Source organism: Ranitomeya variabilis, chromosome 5 (assembly GCF_051348905.1).
Source record: "Ranitomeya variabilis isolate aRanVar5 chromosome 5, aRanVar5.hap1, whole genome shotgun sequence".
Taxonomy (NCBI): domain Eukaryota; kingdom Metazoa; phylum Chordata; class Amphibia; order Anura; family Dendrobatidae; genus Ranitomeya; species Ranitomeya variabilis.
The window spans coordinates 78716346-78737567 of record NC_135236.1 but is presented as its reverse complement, the minus strand read 5'-3'; positions in this window follow the sequence as shown (position 1 = coordinate 78737567).

Below are 21222 nucleotides of genomic sequence, written 5' to 3'. Positions count from 1 at the left end.
TTTTATTTCCTTGAGTCCCTAACAGGACATGTGATGTGGTGGTGCACGTCATCTGAAAGATGTCCATCATTAAGGCAGTGTTTCTCGAGCCCAGTCCTCACGACCCACCAACAGGTCATGTTTTCAGGATTTCCTTGGTATTGTGTAGTTGATGGAATTAATGCTTGAGCAGGTAATGAAATTATCACCAGGGCAATACTAAGAAAATCCGGAAAACATGACCTGTTGGTGGCTCTTGAGGACTGGACTTGAGAAACCCTGCATTAAGGGATGTTCGCCTTTTAATGTATTTGGCGTAGCTTACTCCAGCACACACTTCATCAAGAGTGGCGTGCAAAACACTAGTCTTGATTAGTGATGAGCGAGTGTGCTCGTTACTAGAGATTTCCGAGCACGCTCAGGTGGTCTCTGAGTATTTGGATGTGCTCGTAGATTGTGTCCCCACAGCTGCATGACAGCCTGAATACATGTAGGAATTCCCTAACATACAGGCAATCGCTTCATGTGTTCAGGTTGTCTAGCAGCCGATAGTGATGAGCGAGTATATTTGTTGCTCGGGTCTCCCAGAGCATGTTCCGGTGGTCTCCCGAGTATTTTGGGTGTGCTCTGCTCGGACATTTAATTTTCCTCGCCTCGGCATTATTTACGGCTGCTGGACAGCCTGAATACATGTGGAGGTTGCCTGTTTGTTAGGGAATCCCCACATGTACTCGGGCTGGCTGGTAGCCACAAATCATGCAGCTGGGGCGATGAAAACTAAATCTCCGAGCACTAACAAATACTCGGAGACCACCCGAGCGTGCTCGGGAAAACCCGAGTAACGAGTATACTCGCTCATCACTAGCAGCTGCAAATCATGCAGCTGTGGGGATTTAAACATAACCTCCGAGCACGCCCAAGATGCTTGGAGACCACCCGAGCATGCTCGGAAAGCTCGAGTAACGAGCACACTCGCTCATCACTAGTCTTGATGCACCGGGTCTTAGTGATGAACGAAGGTGCATTATCCGGTCAAGCTCGGGTGCTAACCGAGTGTCTTCGGCGTGCTCGATTAGTATGTTCGAGTCCCAGCAGCTGCATGTCTGGCGGCTGTTTGTTAGGTAATCCCCGCATGTGTTGCAGCTATCAAAGAGTCAATATCTGCATGTTTTGCCTGTCTAACATCGGCGAGACATGCAGCCGCAGGGACTCGAACATACTATTCGAGCATGCCGAAGACACTCGGTTAGCACACGAGCATGCTCAGATAATACCTCATCCAAACAAGTTTGCTCATCACTAGTCTTGGTGTTTTTACCAGATAATGCCACTTTAATTGAAACTTTTTTTCTTGGATCCTTTTTGTATCAAAAGTAAGTGAAAAATACTATAAAACACAGAAAGGTGCCTTCCTGATCAATTGTTGCCTTGTCCTATCTCCAATCAACTTGGCCGCTGCATTGTCAGGGGAATTGTCCTGTCTCTAGCTAAAATAAAGATCTGTGTGGAAACTAAAATCCGAAAGTTATTCCCGGGCTTCTATAGATTGCAGTTGCTGTCATTCCAGCAGGTCATCAGTAACCATTGCAGAGGACATATTGTAATTCTTGCTACAGGAATATAATGACAGAATGGCAGTGAAGACTGACAGGCTGGATAGATAAGTCCCATCATTATTCTTGTAAAAGCAATTGATTATTTGCAGCTCTGTGCACCATTGCACACTGTGGCTTGGTCGGGAGCACAAGGTCTACATTAACAATGTAACCATGAGCAGCATCTATGTCTTCTCATCGTATGTTCTTCAGGTTCTCTGACCGCTAGCACCCTCCCCACCTTGGCCAAAGAAGGTCCTTTGTCCCTTGAGTGACTGGAGCAGAGGTGCACATGTGTGTCACCACCTCTCCATTCATAAGGAGTGATACATTTATGAAAGGTGGGAGTCTGAGGACCCCTACCCATCATGAAATTGGGTGACCACCGCTCACCTAGACTCAACGGAACGGTTAAGTGTGACCGCAGGTCTCATCACATGGGGACAGGGCAACTTTTCATGGGATTGGTGGTGGTTTAGCCCTATGCTGTAGGAGGGCGATACATGCTATTCGTAGTGCAACCCCTTTAAATCTATGTCTCAGCATGGGAATTTGGAGCCTTTTATCAAAAAGTTACATGATATATATAAAAAACATAACTGGAAGAATGGATGTCTGTCTGTGTCCTGCTTTTGATAGTCTCTTATGATTTTAACCTCTAAAGTAGTATGTATCAGCTGTTGTGATAAGATTAAGATACTGAGGATCAAGTCATATTGATTTATTTTCAGAACGCCATTGCATGATCATAGGCAGGGAAATTTGGTGAGTAAAACTTTACAGCTGTCAATAGTTTTGGTCTAATTGTTGGCTCTTTAAGGGAATCTGTCAGCAGAATTGACCCTTCTAAGCCGTTTATATGGGCATGCAGGCCTTGAAATCTGAGGTCGTCTTCCAGGGAAAACAACGTTTTTCTTATTGTGTAAATGAGCTGTTAAGATCTATGGGCCAGACACAGATCTTCCTTACAATCTGACTCCAGATGAAATGGGGCATTACCAGTGCCAGACATGTAATGACTGACTGCATAGCTGTGCGTGATTATAACCAGGGCTGGTGTGATGGGCAGGCAGAGTAGGCTGCTGCCTAGGGCTTCCAAACACAGAGAAGGCCCCCTGCTTGTCCCCTCTAGTCTATGCTGTAAGGAGTCTTCAGGGCTGCGTGCGGTTTCACGTTTGGCAGCTGGCAACCAGTAGGAGAAAATGCAGAGAGCACTGCCATAGCACACCCGACTTCTGCCTTCACGATGGAGCTTGCAATTCACATATCTCTGCCAATTCTGCTCGGCGAAGCACTGCCTAGTGTATCCATGCTCGTGCCTGGTGCTGCGCTGCCTAGAGGTATTTATAGTTCCATCAGCGATGGCAGAAGCATTCAGGCCTGTACTACTGACCTGCTCTCTGGATCTTCTCTTGATCTGGCCATACATCCTCACTTTCATAGGATTATAATCTCTACTGTCTCCCGATAGCTGCTGTTAAGCGTCAGGACCTTACCCCAGCGTTACTGCATTCACTTCATCCTGCTTCAGGACCTGTGGTGATGTGACCTTCATGTCACCACAAGTAGTGATGAGTGAGTATACTCGTTGCTCGGGTGGTCTCCGAGTATTTGTGACTACTCGGAGATTTCGTTTTTGTTGATGCAGCTGTGTGATTTACGGCTACTACCCAGCCTGAGTACATGTGGGGGTTGCCTGGTGGCTAAGAAATCCCCACATGTACTCAAGCTCCGAGCAGTCCCAAATACTCAGAGATCACCTGAGCGCACTCGGGAAAACCCGAGTAGCGAGTATATTCACTCATCACTAATCACAAGTCCTCTACCCTGTGGGAGCCTAGAAGACCACAAGAAGACGAGACAGATTGGTAAGTATTGTACATTGTGTGCATGTCTGTCTATATATTCTTTCTTTTTGTCTTTCTATCTCATCTGTACATCTATTATCTGTCTCATATCTGTATTTATCTCTATCTCCTATCTGTGTGTATATATATATATATATATATATATATATATCTCTATATCACATAGGCATGTTTTCGCAATATGTGACATGAAATCAGAATCTTTCCCGTTATATATCAGTTATAGATCAATTAGTATTACCATAATTATTATTTGCCAAAAGTCAGAATGATGAGAGATAAAGTTTTAAGGCATTTTTATTATTTACTGACTGCAAAGTCAAAAGTTTACATACATTTCATTAGTATTTGGTACCATTGCCCTTAAACTGAATGACTTGGGTGAAACGTTTGGGATATTCTTCCACAAGCCTCTCACAATAGTTGGTTGAAACTTGGGCCCATTCCTCCTGACAAAACTGGTGTAACTGATCCTTGTTTGTAGGTCGCCTTGCTCGCATTTGCCATTGCACACAAATTTTCAATAGGATGGAGATCAGGGCTTTGTGATGGCCGCTTCAAAACATTGACTTTGTTATCCTTAAGCCACTTTGTTACCATTTTGGCAGTATGCTTCGGGTCATTGTCCATTTTGAAGACCCATTTCCGACCAAGCTTTAACTTCCTGGCTGATGTCTTGAGATGTTGCTTCAGTATTGCCAAATCATCTTTTCTCATGATACCATCTATTTTGTGGAGTGCACCAGTCCCTCCCGCAGCAAAACAACCCCACATGATACTGCCCACCCCCATGTTTCACAGTTGGGATGGTGTTCTTAGGCTATGTGCGCACGTTGAGTAAATTTCTGCAAGGTTTCTGCATCTTTTGGCAGCAAAAATGCTGTGGAAAAATCTGCGTTTTTGGCGCATTTTTGCATGTTTTTTCGCTGCGTTTTTTTTCCCTGTGCATTCAATGGGGATTCTCATTCACTTTACTAGCATAAGGATTCCCTAGCATTTTTGGGCCAGTTCCGCAAGGAGAAAAAAAAGGCATCAAAAACACAGTATTCACACAGCCTTAGGCTTCCAAGCTTTTCCCTTTTTCCTCCAAACGTAACGATGGTCATTATGCCCAAAAAGTTCAATTTTCGTTTTGTCAGACCACAGGACATCATCAAAAATTATGATCTTTGCTCCTGTGTGCATTTGCAAACATGAGTCTGGCTTTTTATGTTTCTTTGGGAGTAATGGCTTCTTCCTGGCAGAGTGGCCTTTCAGCCCATGTTGATACAGTACTCGTTTCTCTGTGGATATTGACACAATCTTACCAGCTTCCGCCATCATCTTCACAAGGTCTTTTGCTTTTGTCCTTGAGATGATATGCACATGTCAGACCAAAGCACGATCATCTCTGGGACACAGAACCTGTCTCCTTCCTGAGCGTCATGATGGCTGGACATTCCCATCTTGCTTGTACTTGTGTATAGTTGTTTGTACAGATGAACGAGGCACCTTCAGGTATCTTGAAATTGTACCCAACGATGAGCCAGACTTGTGCAAGTCCACAATTCTCTTCCTGATATCCTGGCTGATTTCTTGAGATAGATATATATAGATATATAGATAGATATATATAGATAGATAGAGATAGATAGATAGATAGATATATAGATATATATAGAGAGATATAGATATATATAGAGAGATAGATAGATAGATAGAGAGATATATATATATAGATAGATATAGATAGATAGATATAGATAGATAGATAGATATATACATACACACTATACGCGCGCGCACACACACGCTCTGGCGTTAGATTCTCAGGGAGGTCTATGTCTGGTTCATAGGTCTTAATAGTTAATTTACACATTAATGGAAATCAGAAATTTTCTGGAAAAATGAATTGAATTGCAGTTATCATTTTATTCAACTTGGTTGATATCTGTTAACCTGATATCTTCAAATAGATTTGCAGTAATGATGTTACACCCATATTCTGGCATAAAAAGCTTTGATAAATCGAAACTTGAGGCTCCGTCCAAGCTACTTTTGGTGCTCCCACACCATTTTTGCCAAGCTCCAACAAGTAGGTGGAGCTGGGACAGAGGTGTGGCAACCGCCTCTCTTCAAATTCATGACTAGCGGCGGTGTTCGTAATGCCCCAAATCTTACTGCAGCATGGACTGGAGTAGGATTTGTGACGACGAGGCTCACAGAGGCGCTCGCCCCTCATCTGACACTCCTGATTCATGAAGAGCATCGGACTCCAGCACACATCCTCATCGAGACTGGCCGAAATCGGTGCCATAGACTCTAAACACTGGTTCTCTGCTACAGGATTCTCTTTATATCTATAAATATTAGCTATTGTCATTAATTCTTATTATTAAATGTTGTTATTCTTGATCTGCATATCATAAATATTTGAATTAAAGAAAAAAAACAACCCCTCTTTTCTATGACCTGCTTGCTTAGAACGACCGCTTAGGAGGGTTGATCCTACTGATTCCTTTTAGCCATTCATGCTTCTGATCAGTATGGACACAGTAGATGGCTCTACTCTCAGAAGAGCTAAAAGAAAAGCTCCAGTTTTTAAATAATTTACAGTAAATCTGTCTTCATGTGTGAAAAATATATCTTGTACTAATTTTTATATTTGGTTTGGTTTTTCTTTTTTATTAAGTGGTTATAGTGAGGTTATACTACTTTACCGATAGTGATGTAGTAGTCTTTGATTTGTAGTGACGCTGCATTGTCTTCTTATATGTGTTGTGAATTTGTATTGTTTTCATGTGGCGGTATTGTCCTCCCCTATAGATGTGTTTTAAGGATATATGGCAGCACGGTGGCTCAGTGGTTAGCCTTGCAGCGCTGGAATCCTGCGTTCAAATCCCACCAAGGACAACATCCGCAAGGAGTTTGTATGTTCTCCCCGTGTTTGTGTGGGTTTCCTCCGGGTTCTCCAGTTTCCTCCCACATTCCAAAGACATACTGATAGGGAATTTAGATTGTGAGCCCCATCGGGGACAGCGATGATGATGTGTGCAAACTGTAAAGCGCTGCGGAATATGTTAGCGTTATATAAAAATAAAGATTATTATTGTTATATGTGGTGCAGTATAAATGTGTAATGAGCCTTCATTGTCCTGCTGCCGAAATTGTCAGTGAAGTTGTGTTCTCCTGTGAGTGTGTGTTTGTACCAAATCCTAACTACTAGACCACCAGGGACATAGATGTGACTTGGTTTTCTCATCCTCCAGTCAAATGTGAGCGGTTTCTGAATCCTAACCACTAAATCACCAGGGATGTAGATCTTTTGTAAGGTTTTAGTATCGTACGGTCTGTACTTCCAATGAGGTTGTATTGTCCGTTTATGGAGATGATCAAATCAACCTGCTGCAAACTAACTTTGAGTTGAATTTCCTGAAATTCGCAGGACACAGCGAATTCCAACAATTTGTTGCTGGATTTGTGCCAATCACAATAACAGATAACCAGCAGCAGGTCTCACAATGCTGAAGAGAGCGCAGGCTCATATGATTGCAGGTGTGCCAATGCAGTGTACCCCATAATGCCTTGTAGCTATTCCATCACATGGTATAGTGCAGCCAATCAAGGGAGGCCATCACCAACACTACTATAAAAGATCTGTTTAGGGAAAGCAGCTGCCATTTTAGCGTTTTACAGCCTAGGGATAGGCGGTCAGAGTGCACAGCTCATCATTACACACAAGGTTAGAAACGCCTAAATCGGAGTGAAGTGCACTTCTGTAGCTATGAAGAATAAGGTAACATCCTCACCTGTGACCTGTCTGATTGTAATCAGTGAGTGCATAAAAGCTGAGTGAGTTTCTGGGATCCAGACAGACTCTTGCATCTTTCATCCAGCCACTGACGGTTCTGGATTGTGAGTCATGGGGAAAACAAAAGAATTTTTGACGGATTTACGGGAAAAGGTAGTTGAACAGTGTAAAAAAGGAAAGGGATGCAAAAAGATATCCAAGGAATTGATAAAGCCAGTCAGCAGTGTTCAAACTGTGATTAACAAATAGAAAATCGGGGGCTTTATCAAAGCAAATCCATGGTCAGGTAGACAAGCCAATATTTTGCCCACAACTACCAGGAAAATTGTTCGGGATGCAAAGAAAAACCCACATTTAATATCAGCTGAAATACTGGACTCTCTGAAAACTAGTGGTGTGGCTGTTTCAAGATGCACAATAAGGAGGCACTTTGATCAGGACCATTTGGATGTTTTGGGTTGTTATTATGATTTAAAAAGAAAAAAAACAGTAGTGAGACAATAAATGGCTTCACCCAACCACTAACTGAGTGGAGAAAGTTTTGGGTGTTATCATTCATACTCTCTGAAAAAAGGCCAAAAATTCTTCTGAGGTATGTAAACTTTTGAGCACAACTGTATGCCCCCCTACACCGATATTATGGGCAGGCTGGTGTTGCATTAGCTTTTTTTGGTAATCACATGTACCCTACCTTTTCTGGTTAATTTCTAATTTTTCCAGGCATAGATAAATGTGTTTAAAAAAAAAAAAAAAATTGTAAACGTTATATTTATCTACAAATGTATGATAAAGAAAGTGTTTCACTGGTATCAGAAAAAAAAATACAACAGCAAAAAATTACATTTACCTTCCTTTGCCTCAGGCAAGAATATTAGTGAGGAAGAATATAATGGAGCATGTCACATTACTTGTCTCAATCTCATCAGGATGATGTTACCTCTGGCAGCATCTCCATCAGCTTGAGTCAATGTTCTGTATGTGTACATAGAGGAATTTCAATTGTCGAAGACACCTGTTTCTGTTCTGCCTCTATCCCACAGCAACCCAAGAGCGAAGGAAGATTTTTCACTACAACTTTCAGTTGATTTATTGGAAGAGATGAACAGTCTTTGTACTGTGATGACTTGAGCTAGAAGAGACATTTGAAATGCCTAGCTTTGTTGCTCATTGTCTGAACTGTGATTTTAGGGGCACTGGAAGTGGTAATAGCACTCTGAGCCAAATTTCTTGGTGGGAAGCAATGAGCTCGGGACATTTTTCAAACAGAGGCAACTGTTAGCTGAGTCAGGGATGAACACAATGACGATATTGATGATTCTGTGGTGAACAAGACCTGGGAACGAGATAGGGGTGCTCCTGAGGAAGTGATATCAGAAAAGGAGGGCGTTGGCCTTGTTGTTATGCAATGGAATAGATTTGCATATAAAACAGAAACTGCTACAAAATTTGGCAGTAGGGAGTTAGGGACACTTGTGGATTTTTTTTTATCCCTCTCATGTATCCTAGATGGAACATAATAGGATGGAAGAACAACGACTTGGGGCTGTTTATTGCCACTCTGTGGTGGTTCTTGTGGAGAAGGAGGCTTACAGACTTAGGCCGGCGTCACACTCGGCGTAAGACAATACGGTCCGTTTTTTACGTCCGTACTACGGCCGTAATACGGAGAAATGTTCCCAAAATATTGATCCGTAGGTAGGGTGTGTCAGCGTATTTTGCGCATGGCATCCTCCGTATGTAATCCGTATGGCATCCGTACTGCGAGATTTTCACGCAGGCTTGCAAAACCGACATCTAATGGATTTATGTGCTCAAATGTTAGGGAAAACATATATACAGTGTATATATATATATATATTTTGTCATTGAGACACATATATATATATATTCTGTATTTATATTTCATTCTGCGCGATATCTGTGAAAAGCCGGTAATTCAATTGCCGGCTTTTCATTTCTGCACAAACCCGACAGGATATGAGACATGGTTTACATACAGTAAACCATCTCATATCCCCTTTTTTTTTTTGCATATTCCACACTACTAATGTTAGTAGTGTGTATGTGCAAAATTTCAGCGCTGTAGCTGCTAAAATAAAGGGTTAAATGGCGGAAAAAATTAGCGTGGGCTCCCGCGCAATTTTTTCCGCCAGAATGGTAAAGCCAGTGAGTGAGGGCAGATATTAATAGCCAGGAGAGGGTCCATGGTTATTGGCCCCCCCGTGGCTAAAAACATCTGCCCCCAGCCACCCCAGAAAAGGCACATCTGGAAGATGCGCCTATTCTGGCACTTGGCCACTCTCTTCCCACTCCCTGTAGCGGTGGGATATAGGGTAATGAAGGGTTAATGCCACCTTGCTATTGTAAGGTGACATTAAGCCAGATTAATAATGGAGAGGCGTCAATTATGACACCTATCCATTATTAATCCAATTGTTTGAAAGGGTTAAAAAACACACACACACACACACACACATGATTAAAAAGGATTTTAATGAAATAAACAGCGGTTGTTGTAATAATTTATTGTTCTCTCAATCCATTAGGAAACCCTCGCTTGGAAAAATAAACGCACAAGATACATACCTACTGATGTCAGATCACGTCTCACGAAGTAATCCATCTGAAGGGGTTAACTAATATTACAGGCACGAGTTGCAATAAACCACTCGCTCGTGCCTGTAATCCCCAGGTGCTGAAAGGAAAGCTAGATCTGTACTTACATTGAGTTGCGGTGATGCGCCCTCTGGTGGATGTTCTCATGAACTGCAGCCTGGGAACTTTTTCCCACGCTCCAGGTCATATGAGGACATCCACCAGGGGGCGCATCACCGCGACTGAAGGAAATGTAGGTCAATGACCTACATTTCATTCATTCGCCGGGGAATTACAAGCAGGAGCACACCGCTGCATTTAGCAGGGCTCCTGCCTGTAATATTAGTTAACCCCTTCAGATGGATTACATCGTGGGACGTGATCGGACATCAGAAGGTATGTATCTTGTGCGTTTATTATTTTTCCAAGCGAGGGTGTTCCGGATGGATTGAGAGAACAATAAATTATTACAACAACCGCTGTGTTTATTTCATTAAAATACTTTTAAATCATGTGTGTGTGTTTTTTAACCCTTTCAAACAATTGGATTAATAATGGATAGGTGTCATAATTGACGCCTCTCCATTATTAATCTGGCTTAATGTCACCTTACAATAGCAAGGTGGCATTAACCCTTCATTACCCCATATCCCACCGCTACAGGGAGTGGGAAGAGAGTGGCCAAGTGCCAGAATAGGCGCATCTTCCAGATGTGCCTTTTCTGGGGTGGCTGGGGGCAGATGTTTTTAGCCACGGGGGGGCCAATAACCATGGACCCTCTCCTGGCTATTAATATCTGCCCTCAGTCACTGGCTTTACCATTCTGGCAGAGAAAATTGCGCGGGAGCCCACGCCAATTTTTTCCGCCATTTAACCCTTTATTTCAGCAGCTACAGCGCTGAAATTTTGCACATACACACTACTAACATTAGTAGTGTGGAATATGCAAAAAAAAGGGGATATGAGATGGTTTACTGTATGAAAACCATGTCTCATATCATGTCGGGTTTGTGCAGGAGAAATGAAAAGCCGGCAATTGAATTACCGACTTTTCACTAACACCGCTGCGTATTTCTCGCAAGTCACACTGCTGGTCCGTGTGGAATCCGTATTTTTCTCGCCCCCATAGACTTTCATTGGCGTATTATTTGCGCAATACGCTGACAAACGCAGCATGCTGCGATTTTGTACGGCCGTAGAAAGCCGTATAATACTGAACCGTAATATACGGCTAATAGGAGCAGCCCCATTGAGAATAATTGTGCCGTATGTAATGCGAGTTTTACGGACGTAGTTTCTGCGCTCTTACGTCCGTAAAACTCGCCAGTGTGACGCCGGCCTTAAAATGATGAAGATGTTGACCATGACATCCCACCATCGCAGCAGGTGCAGAAAGTGAAGCAACAGAGCAAGGAATTTTACTTGCACCAACGATTATGATCATTAAGTAGGAGTAATCCAGCCCAACTGTATGAAGTATTCAGCTTTTATTTATATATCATTAAATATCTTCACTGGCATCATTAGTCTATAGATAGGACCAAGAACGTGTTTATGGTGCACTCTTGCCTCCGGCGTATTGAAGCGTATCCAGGGTGACCAGTGGCTTTGTTGGACAAATGGACCAAGTTATCATCAAGCGCGGAAATCCTTATTTTTGACAGCGAATTACACAAGGGTCACTGCCAATTTTTATCAATCTAAGGCTGATGTCAATGATTAAATCCGCTATACCTCTTGCCTGTCGAATGTCTGTCTTCTACACTGTTCTACTGCCACCAGTGCCGATTGCCCAACTACACGTGGCCTATCTACTGCCTGTCCGTCATGTCTTCTATATGCTGCTGCCGGGGCTACCATTACTGGCCTTATACACTGCAAGATATCGCTCTGCCTTTCCCCCTCATATTTTATACCCTGCTTTCTTTTGTCACGCCAGCTACATTTCTCTTGGCTAGAAACTGTTATTGTATCGCTACGCTGTAAGGTTGGTGGTCCTACACAACCAGACATCTTCTTGCCTGCTCCATCATCTTTTTAGACCCAGAGACATCTATGCCAGCCACATGTCTCCTGGCTGCCAGTTATAGTGCTATACTGTATTGCTGCTTTCGAGCCTGCCATTACTGGCCCTACTCTGCCAGACATATCCTTGCTTTCGCCTCATGTGTTTATAACGTGCACCTATACTCATCCTAAGTTGTGCTGCTGTGGAGTATTTTCTTGAGGATACACAATACCGCTACCAATATAGGGATCATTTTTTTTAACCAACTTGTTTACAAACCATTAGTTTTTCACTTTGAAAACAAATGATCTGTTCCTGTTCCCTAAATAAAAGGATTATTTCTAAATGACTTGATGAAAAGGCCTTTGTGATTGATTTTAATCGTTTTGAGAATAGCAAACCTTATGCAGATCCAAAAAAGTTTGTTTTTTTCAATCCTAGTTGAGAAGCCATTACTTCACTTTCAAAACAGCTTTTCCTGTTCACTACATAAAAGGTTGGTTTGTGAATTAGCTATCCCTTCTTCATTCCCTGCTTCTCTCAAAACACGGATAATTTTTGCATCACATGGTGAAAAAGCCTTGTTGTCTTCAATTTGCACCGCTTTTGTAAGAACTTCAACAAGGCAGGCGTCTCCTCCTGCCATAAAGGGTCAATTTTTTGACCATTTTTTCAGTTTAAGTAAGCAAAAATATTCTGTAGTGGGTTGTTAAATAGTCATTTGGTTATAATGTTTCCCCTAGCCAGACAGTGATGTTGTGGTGTTCCATTATGTTGAGGTTGGGTGATGGTGTATCTAATTTTGAATGGATGTTTGAGAGGTTCTGTTTTGCTCTTGTCTAGACTTGGCATGAGGCTGTAGTGTCCTGTATAAGTGTAGTAATGTTGCATTGTCCTACTGTAGGTTTAGTGAGGTATTGTACTCTGGTCTAGATGTGAGAGAGCATTGAATCCTAACTAGTGATGAGCGAGTGTGCTCGTTACTCGAGTTTTCCGAGCATGCTCAGGTGTTCTCCGGGTATTTTGGGCGTGCTCGTAAATTATGCTTGAGTCCCCCGCAGCTGCATGATTTGCGGCTGTTAGACAACCTGAACACATGCAAGGATTGCCTGTTAGGGAATCCCCACATGTATTCAGGCGTTCTAGCAGCCACAAATCATGCAACTGTGGGGACTCAAACATAATTTACGAGCATGCCCAAAATACCCAGAGAACATCCGAGCATGCTCGGAAAACTCGAGTAACGAGCAGACTCGTTCATTACTAATCCTAACCACTTGTCCACCAGGGCTGTATATGTGATGTGAAGTTTTGTTGTCTCCTCATGTAAATGTGAATGAATGCCAAATTTTTACCACTAGACCACCAGAAATGTAGATCTGATGAGATTTTGCTTCCCTCCTGTGTAGACCTGTTGTGAGGTTGTATTTTCACTATATACAGTCATATGAAAAAGTTTGGGCACCCCTATTAATCTTAAGCTTAATGTTTTATAAAAATTGTTTTTTTTGCAACAGCTAGTTCAGTTTCATATATCTAATAACTGTTGGACACAGTAATGTTTCTGCCTTGAAATGAGGTTTATTGTACTAACAGAAAATGTGCAATCTGCATTCAAACAAAATTTGACAGGTGCATAAGTATGGGCACCCTTATCATTTTCTTGTTTTAAATACTCCTACCTACTTTTTACTGACTTACTAAAACACTTTTTTTGGTTTTGTAACCTCATTGAGCTTTGAACTTCATAGCTAGGTGTATGCAATCATGAGAAAATCTACTTACAGTGGCCACTTGCAAGTTGTTCTCCTGTTTGAATCTCCTCTGAAGAGTGGCATCATGGGCTCCTCAAAACAACTGTCAAATGATCTGAAAACAAAGATTATTCAACATAGTTGTTCAGGGGAAGGATACAAAAAGCTGTCTCAGAGATTTAACCTGTCAATTTCCACTGTGAGGAACATAGTAAGGAAATGGAAGAACACAGGTACAGTTCTTGTTAAGGCCAGAAGGCCAAGAAAAACATCAGAAAGGCAGAGAAGAAGAATGGTGAGATCAGTCAAGGACAATCCTCAGACCACCTCCAGAGAGCTGCAGCATCAACTTGCTGCAGATGGTGTCACTGTGCATCGGTCAACTATACAACGCACTGTGTTTTTTTGCCGCCATGCATAACGCCTTTTTGTATTACCAAACAACTCAATCTTGGTTTCATCAGTCCACAGGACCTTCTTCCAAAAAGAAATTGGCTTCTCCAAATGTGCTTTTGCATACCTCAGCCGACTGTTTGTGGCGTGCTTGCAGAAACGGCTTCTTTCCCATCACTCTCCCATACAGCTTATCCTTGTTCAAAGTGCGTTGTATAGTTGACTGATGCACAGTGACACCATCTGCAGCAAGTTGATGCTGCAGATGTCTGGAGGTGGCCTGAGGATTGTCCTTGACTGATCTCACCATTCTTCTCTGCCTTTCTGATGTTTTTCTTGGCCTGCCACTTCTGGCCTTAACAAGAACTGTACCTGTGTTCCTCCATTTCCTTACTATGTTCCTCACAGTGGAAATTGACAGGTTAAACCTCTGAGACAGCTTTTTGTATCCTTCCCCTGAACAACTATGTTGAATAATCTTTGTTTTCAGATCATTTGACAGTTGTTTTGAGGAGCCCATGATGCCACTCTTTGGAGGAGATTCAAACAGGAGAACAACTTGCAAGTGGCCACTTTAAAGGGAACCTATCACCCCGTTTTTTTCGGTATGAGATAAAAATACTGTTAAATAGGGCCTGAGCTGTGCATTACAATAGTGTAGTTTGTGGACCCCGATTCCCCACCTATGCTGCCGAAATACGTTACCAAAGTAGTCATTTTCGCCTGTCAATCAGGCTGGTCAGGTCGGATGGGCGTGGCTTCTTCCCCCAGATATTGCGTAGTTTTCCGTTGGTGGCGTAGTGGTGTGCGCATGTCCAACGTCCCCAATTCTGCACGGGGGGGTGAAAATAGCAGCGATGTCCGTTATTCCATTGGTGGTCGGTGGGCGCGGCCATCTTCCTTTGGCCGCACGTGCGCAGAAGCGGCGCTCTGCTGGCCGCGGCTTCAGGAAAATGGCCGCCGCGATCTCCATCTGCGCACGCGCGGCATCCCGCGGCCATTTTCCTGAAGCATTGCTGCTATTTTCACCCCCCCGTGCAGGATTGGGGACCTTGGACATGCGCACACCACTACGCCACCAACGGAAAACTACGCAATATCTGGAGGAAGAAGCCACGCCCATCCGACCTGACCAGCCTGATTGACAGGCGAAAATGACTACTTTGGTAACGTATTTCGGCAGCATAGGTGGGGAATCGGGGTCCACAAACTACACTATTGTAATGCACAGCTCAGGCCCTATTTAACAGTATTTTTATCTCATACCGAAAAAAACGGGGTGATAGGTTCCCTTTAAGTAGCTTTTCTCATGATTGCATACACCTAGCTATGAAGTTCAAAGCTCAATGAGGTTACAAAACCAAAAACAGTGCTTTAGTAAGTCAGTAAAAAGTAGGTAGGAGTATTTAAAACAAGAAAATGATAAGGGTGCCCATACTTATGCACCTGTCAAATTTAGTTTGAATGCAGATTGCACATTTTCTGTTAGTACAATAAACCTCATTTCAAGGCAGAAACATTACTGTGTCCAACAGTTATTAGATATATGAAACTGAAATAGCTGTTGCAAAAAAAACAATTTTTATAAAACATTAAGCTTAAGATTAATAGGGGTGCCCAAACTTTTTCATATGACTGTAGATATGTAGTGATTTTCTATGGTCTTTATGATTGTGAGGTTGGATTACCCTTCTGTATAGTGATTTTGCATTGTCCCTTTATTTAGAGTTAGTAATATACCTTGTAGGAAAGAAAAAGCGCAGATAGTGTCTTCTCTCACGATTTGAAGGAAGATTCGCCAGTAATGTAACTGCTCACCTGATGTAGAAGATTCATAGGCATATAGTGCCGGCTGCTGCAGATCCACCGGTCGACACGCGACCGCAGCTAAAACGCTGAATAGGAGGATTTGTGGGTTACGATCCACGCTGCCAGCTCATCCAGAAACAGACAAAATGTACAATTGAACAGTGGTTTATTCTACGCGTTTCGGAGTGCATATGACTCCTTCAGGAAAATACCACAAGCCGTTGTCACATATAGAACTGTATGATTGTTCGAGCATGAATGCTCGCTTTAGCTGGTTATTTGGCTGCTGCTTCTGATAGAGGAGGCTGAATGATAATAAGAATGATGCCCAGCTGGAGAATAATAGACATGATGCCATCTCTGCAGGGGTCTGTCTGGGCTTCTGATCAGCAAATTATTAACATGTTCTTTTGCCACATCAATGCTTGTGTTCAGTTACTCTTAATTTAAACACACATCTAAAGTTCACAAACGCCTTTAAAATCCATCTAGGCTCTCATGGAATTGGCTTGCTTTAAGATTGGGTGATTCATAGACCATGTCAGATAAATGTGTGCAGGTCCTATATGCGTATTACATAGTGTGGCCTAAGGTACACGAACCGGCCACCAGCATACTTACTGATTTAGAGGGGTTTTTTAAAGTCTGTTTAGACAATCGGACTGTGCTAAATGTTCACTGAGCATAGGCTTCCTTTGTTCTTGACCTGTTTGCAAAGGTTGATGCGGTGCTGAACATGTTAAATTTTTAAGCCTGCTTAAAAATCATTTCACCCAATGAACGAGCGTGTTGACCGGCAGCCTTTTTTTCCACTGCAAGATTGTTGTGACTAATATCACAATAATGTTTCAGCGTAAATACACCTTAAGCGCACTGAACTACTGACCTTATGTTGATCTTCTAATGTAGCGGTTTTCAGATGTATCTTTACTGTAGAAGATTGTGGTCAATGTAGGGACTTTGCTAAGCGCAGAGGGTTTAGAAAGATTACAGATAGAAGTATTCCCAAGGTATTACATTGTTTTAATTCGCATGAAAATAAGCAAGCTTGTAATCTTATGTCATTCTCCTGCAATGAGTTTTTTATCTTACATATTGTACAGCTGGTTTCCATGGAGTTCAGACACTAGTACCTGCCCAGACCTTAGCGGAGTGTGCAGTAATTACATTCTAGTAGAGGGGTTAAATCCTAAGATACCAGCCACCTCTATTTAGCCCATTGATTTCTATACAGCAGGTATCTGCTCACCTCTATCTTTCAGTATCTGACAAGCTATTGTTATAAATCTGTCAAAATCACTACTTCCGCTGTCCTGAGCTTTGTACTTATTCAAATGCCCTGTTATCGCTGTGTAAATATAGTGATCACAATGTAGATTCAGGACAGACCACTGATAGCTGAATGTGTTACAGCAGAAATTGTGCTCAGTTTTATAGTTCTACTAATACTACGGCTCTGCTATTCACCAGAACGGTCACTTGAGGAAGGCCCGCCCTGCCAGATATTAGGATGTATGGAGACTGTAAAGCTATAAGCTGCTAAAGACACTACCCCATTGATTAAGTTTCTTCAGGTGTTTGGCTTTCTTGGGTTTGTAATTACCCCTTCGTAATAAAGAACAATCAGGGATAACTGTCACGGGGAGACTAGGTGAGCGAGAGCTAATAACCCGGGCCCCTGCAATTTCCCTCAGACTAGGGAAATCCTGACTGACCCTCTACCTGGAGTTTACACTGATGGTGTGCATATCCAGGCCTCGAACCTCACCCTGTCTCCTGTTTCAACCCTAGGCTGAAACCACCGCCCACTACCCAGTGAAGAGGTAATACACCAATACCCACAGTTAGCACAGACAAGGATAAAGGAAAATATACACCACGCCGCAGTCACTCAGGAATACACTATAAATGTGCAGGGCAAAATAAATACAAATATAGGAAGGAGTAAATAAGACAAAGGAAAATACACCACCAGCAACGAATCTCCAACTACCAGCTCTCCACTCCAGACCGAGATAACAACGCACAAGACAGAAGCTATAATCGGCGACGCCCAATGTTCAGGACAACTATTTAAAGGCAATGGGCATGGCCCAGCTTCCAATCCGAGGATTAGGTAAATTAACCCCGGAACAGCTAGATAAAATCTAGCCGACGCCAATGAGCACATAGTGGTCAAAAGCGGAATTACCGCTGTCTGTCGAACGACCTGGTCTGAACAGCGTCCGACATGACAATAACTTTTGTCTACATTAGGGTTATATTGTAATATTTGAGGTGAATAGATTCTACATAGGTCTAAAGGTGACTATACACATTTTGATAAATATCAGGACAGGCAGACTGTCTAAAGTCTGGTGGTATTCTGAATCTTCACTGGCAACAGATCTATGGGAAAAGAAAGGTCAGCCATGTAAAATTTAAAGATGTCTAATTCATTTTTTTTTTTTTTTGTTAAGCCGTCCGTAAGGCCCAGTGGTCAGATGTAGCTGAGGTTTTCAAATTGCCAATTAAATAATAGTTTGATTTTGGGAATAGCTTTTTCACCCACAAAATTCTTCACCCTTAACAATTTCTTGCATCACTTTGAAACAGCTTGTAGATTGTGAGCCCTTGCGGGCAGGGTCCTCTCTCCTCCTGTACCAGTCATGACTTGTATTGTTTAATCCCTTCATGACCTTGGGATTTTCCGTGGTCTTTTTTTTGCTCCCCTCCTTCCCAGAGGCATAACATTTTTTATTTTTCCGTCAATATGGCGATGTGAGGGCATATTTTTTGCAGGACGAGTTGTACTTTTGAACGACATAATTGATTTTACCATATCGTGTACTAGAAAAAGGGAAAAAAAATCCAAGTGCGGTGAAGTTGCAAAAAAAGTGCAATCCCATGCGTGTTTTTTGTTTGGCTTTTTTGCTAGCTTCACTAAATGCTAAAACTGACCTGCCATTATGATTCTCCAGGTCATTATGAGTGCATAGACACCAAACATGTCTAGGTTATTTTTTATCTAGGTGGTGAAAAAAATTTCCAAATTTTGCAAAAAAAAGAAATTGCACCATTTTCCAATACCCCTAGCGTCTCCATTTTTCGTGATCTGGGGTCAGGTGAGGGATTATTTTTTGTGTGCCGAGCTGACATTTTTAATGATACCATTTTGGTGCAGATACGTTCTTTTGATCGCCCTTTATTGCATTTTAATGCAATGTTGCGGCGACAAAAAAAAACTTAATTTTGGCGTTTCGAAAATTTTTTCTCGCTACGCCATTTAGCAATCAGGTTAATCCTTTTTTATTGATAGATTGGGCGATTCTGAACACGGCGATACCAAATATGTATATATTTGATTTTATTTTTGTTTTATTTTGAATGGGGCGAAAGGGGGAGTGTCACGATATTGTATGAAATATAATATAAGTTTTAGTCTCATTGCCAGCACCTATAGGGTGGGCGTTGACCCCCCCTTCACTTCAGGATTTAGCTTTTCTTTTCAATGGGTGTAGAAGAGCTTTTATTGCTCTGGCTGTAAATTTCTGACTTTGAGCAACTCACTCTTCATGTCCCTCCCAAAAGAATTTTTACGATCGCTTGTGTTGGCTCAAACTTTCCTCCAGCTAGAACTGGTATAGAAGTTCTCCAAAATCCATGAGTCTGTGAGAGTCTGTCTGAGTCTTATCTGAGGAGTCCTGACTGCCAGTCCTGATGCATATGGGAACTCCACCCACTAGCCTGGTTGCCTGCAATGTCCTGAGAACATGTGAGTGTTACCTTTTCTCATTTAATCCCTTTATTTTATAATTACCTTGTACATTTTCAATTGTCTCATATTGTAACATCTTTTATACCGTTTTATAAACACTGCCTTAATCTTTAATGGAGTAAAATATTTAAAATACTAGATTCGTTCTCCTGTTCTAAAACGTACCTTAAGCCTTTTGAAGGGAATTACGCTACTGTTTTGGGTTAGCTTCGGACCCGTTTAATCGAAGCTGGTGGCAGCATACCATTGTACCGAGTAGTTGGGAGTCGTTGTAGCGACTGCGGCATTGATAATTATTGTTCCTGCCTGAGTGGGAGTAGTTATATCGCCTCGCTGCAGCATGCCCAATAGCCAGTACATAGCAGGCAGCCTTTCTGGCGACTAATTACCCTAGGTGCAGTACCTAATCTGACCTGAGGGTAAGGGGGGCGCCAGAGAGCTGCAAGTTCAAGCAGAGCTGTAAAGCGGGATATACATAAATCCCTGCAGTTCGTGGTATATTGAAGAACAGTGGGATAACTAAAATAAACCCCTGCTGTAAACTAAGAGGTCAATAGGCTTGTGCTGTTTCTTTTCATCACATTGTAGCAGTGGAGGGATAACTAAGATAAGCCCCCCTGCACATGTGATAGCCGTTTGTTGGCCTAAGGTCACCCCGATCCGTGACGTAGGGGTGACGGTCACGGTGTGAATCATGACGGGCTAATTTAAACTTTTATATTTTTTTAAACTTTTTTTTTTTTTTTCAACTTTTGCCATGCTTCAATAGCCTCCATGGGAGTCTAGAAGCTGGCATAGCCTGATCGGCTCTGCTACATAGCAGCGATCATCAGATCACGCCTATGTAGCTTAATTACAAGCTTGCTATGAGCGCCGACCACAGGGTGGCGCTCACAGCAAGTCGGCATCAGTAACCATAGAGGTCTCAAGGAGACCTCTGGTTACTAAGCCGATGCATGTGACGGGGGTCGGCGATGAGCGCATTTCAGGCCAAGTGGCCGGCAGCGGTAGTTAAATGCCGCTGTCAGCGTTTGACAGTGGCATTTAACTAGTTAATAGCGGCGGGTGGATCGCGATTCCACTAGCCGCTATTGCGCGCACTTGTCAGCTGTACAAAACTGACATTTCGAGGCTTTGATGTGGGCTCACCGCCGGAGCCCTGCATCAAAGCGGGGGATCTGACCTCGGACGTACTATCCCGTCCGAGGTCAGAAAGGGGTTAAGATTACTGTACTTGTTTTTTTTATTATGTATACCTCTTTTCACATGTAAAGCGCCATGGAATAAATGGAGCTATAATAAATAATAACAGCTGTTCCCTATGCAAATTCAAAGAACTGTTTAATAGGCAATTTGAAAGCCACAGCAAAACATGACCTCTGCCGTTCTTGGTCGTGCTGCTCCCACAACACAGTCTTAGTACAAATGGCATAACTAAGGGAGATCAGTTCATTAGCAATGTCTGACAGCTGCGTATGCCACCTTATTAAGGACACATGAAAGCTCCCATTATGTTGATTATTAGGCCGGCCTCACACTCAGCGTATGTAAATACGGTCCGTTTTTTATGGCCGTAATACGCAGAAAAGTCCCCAAAATAGTGATCCGTATGTCATCCGTAGGCAGGGTGTGTCAGCGTATTTTGCGCATGGCATCCTCCGTATGGCATCCGTA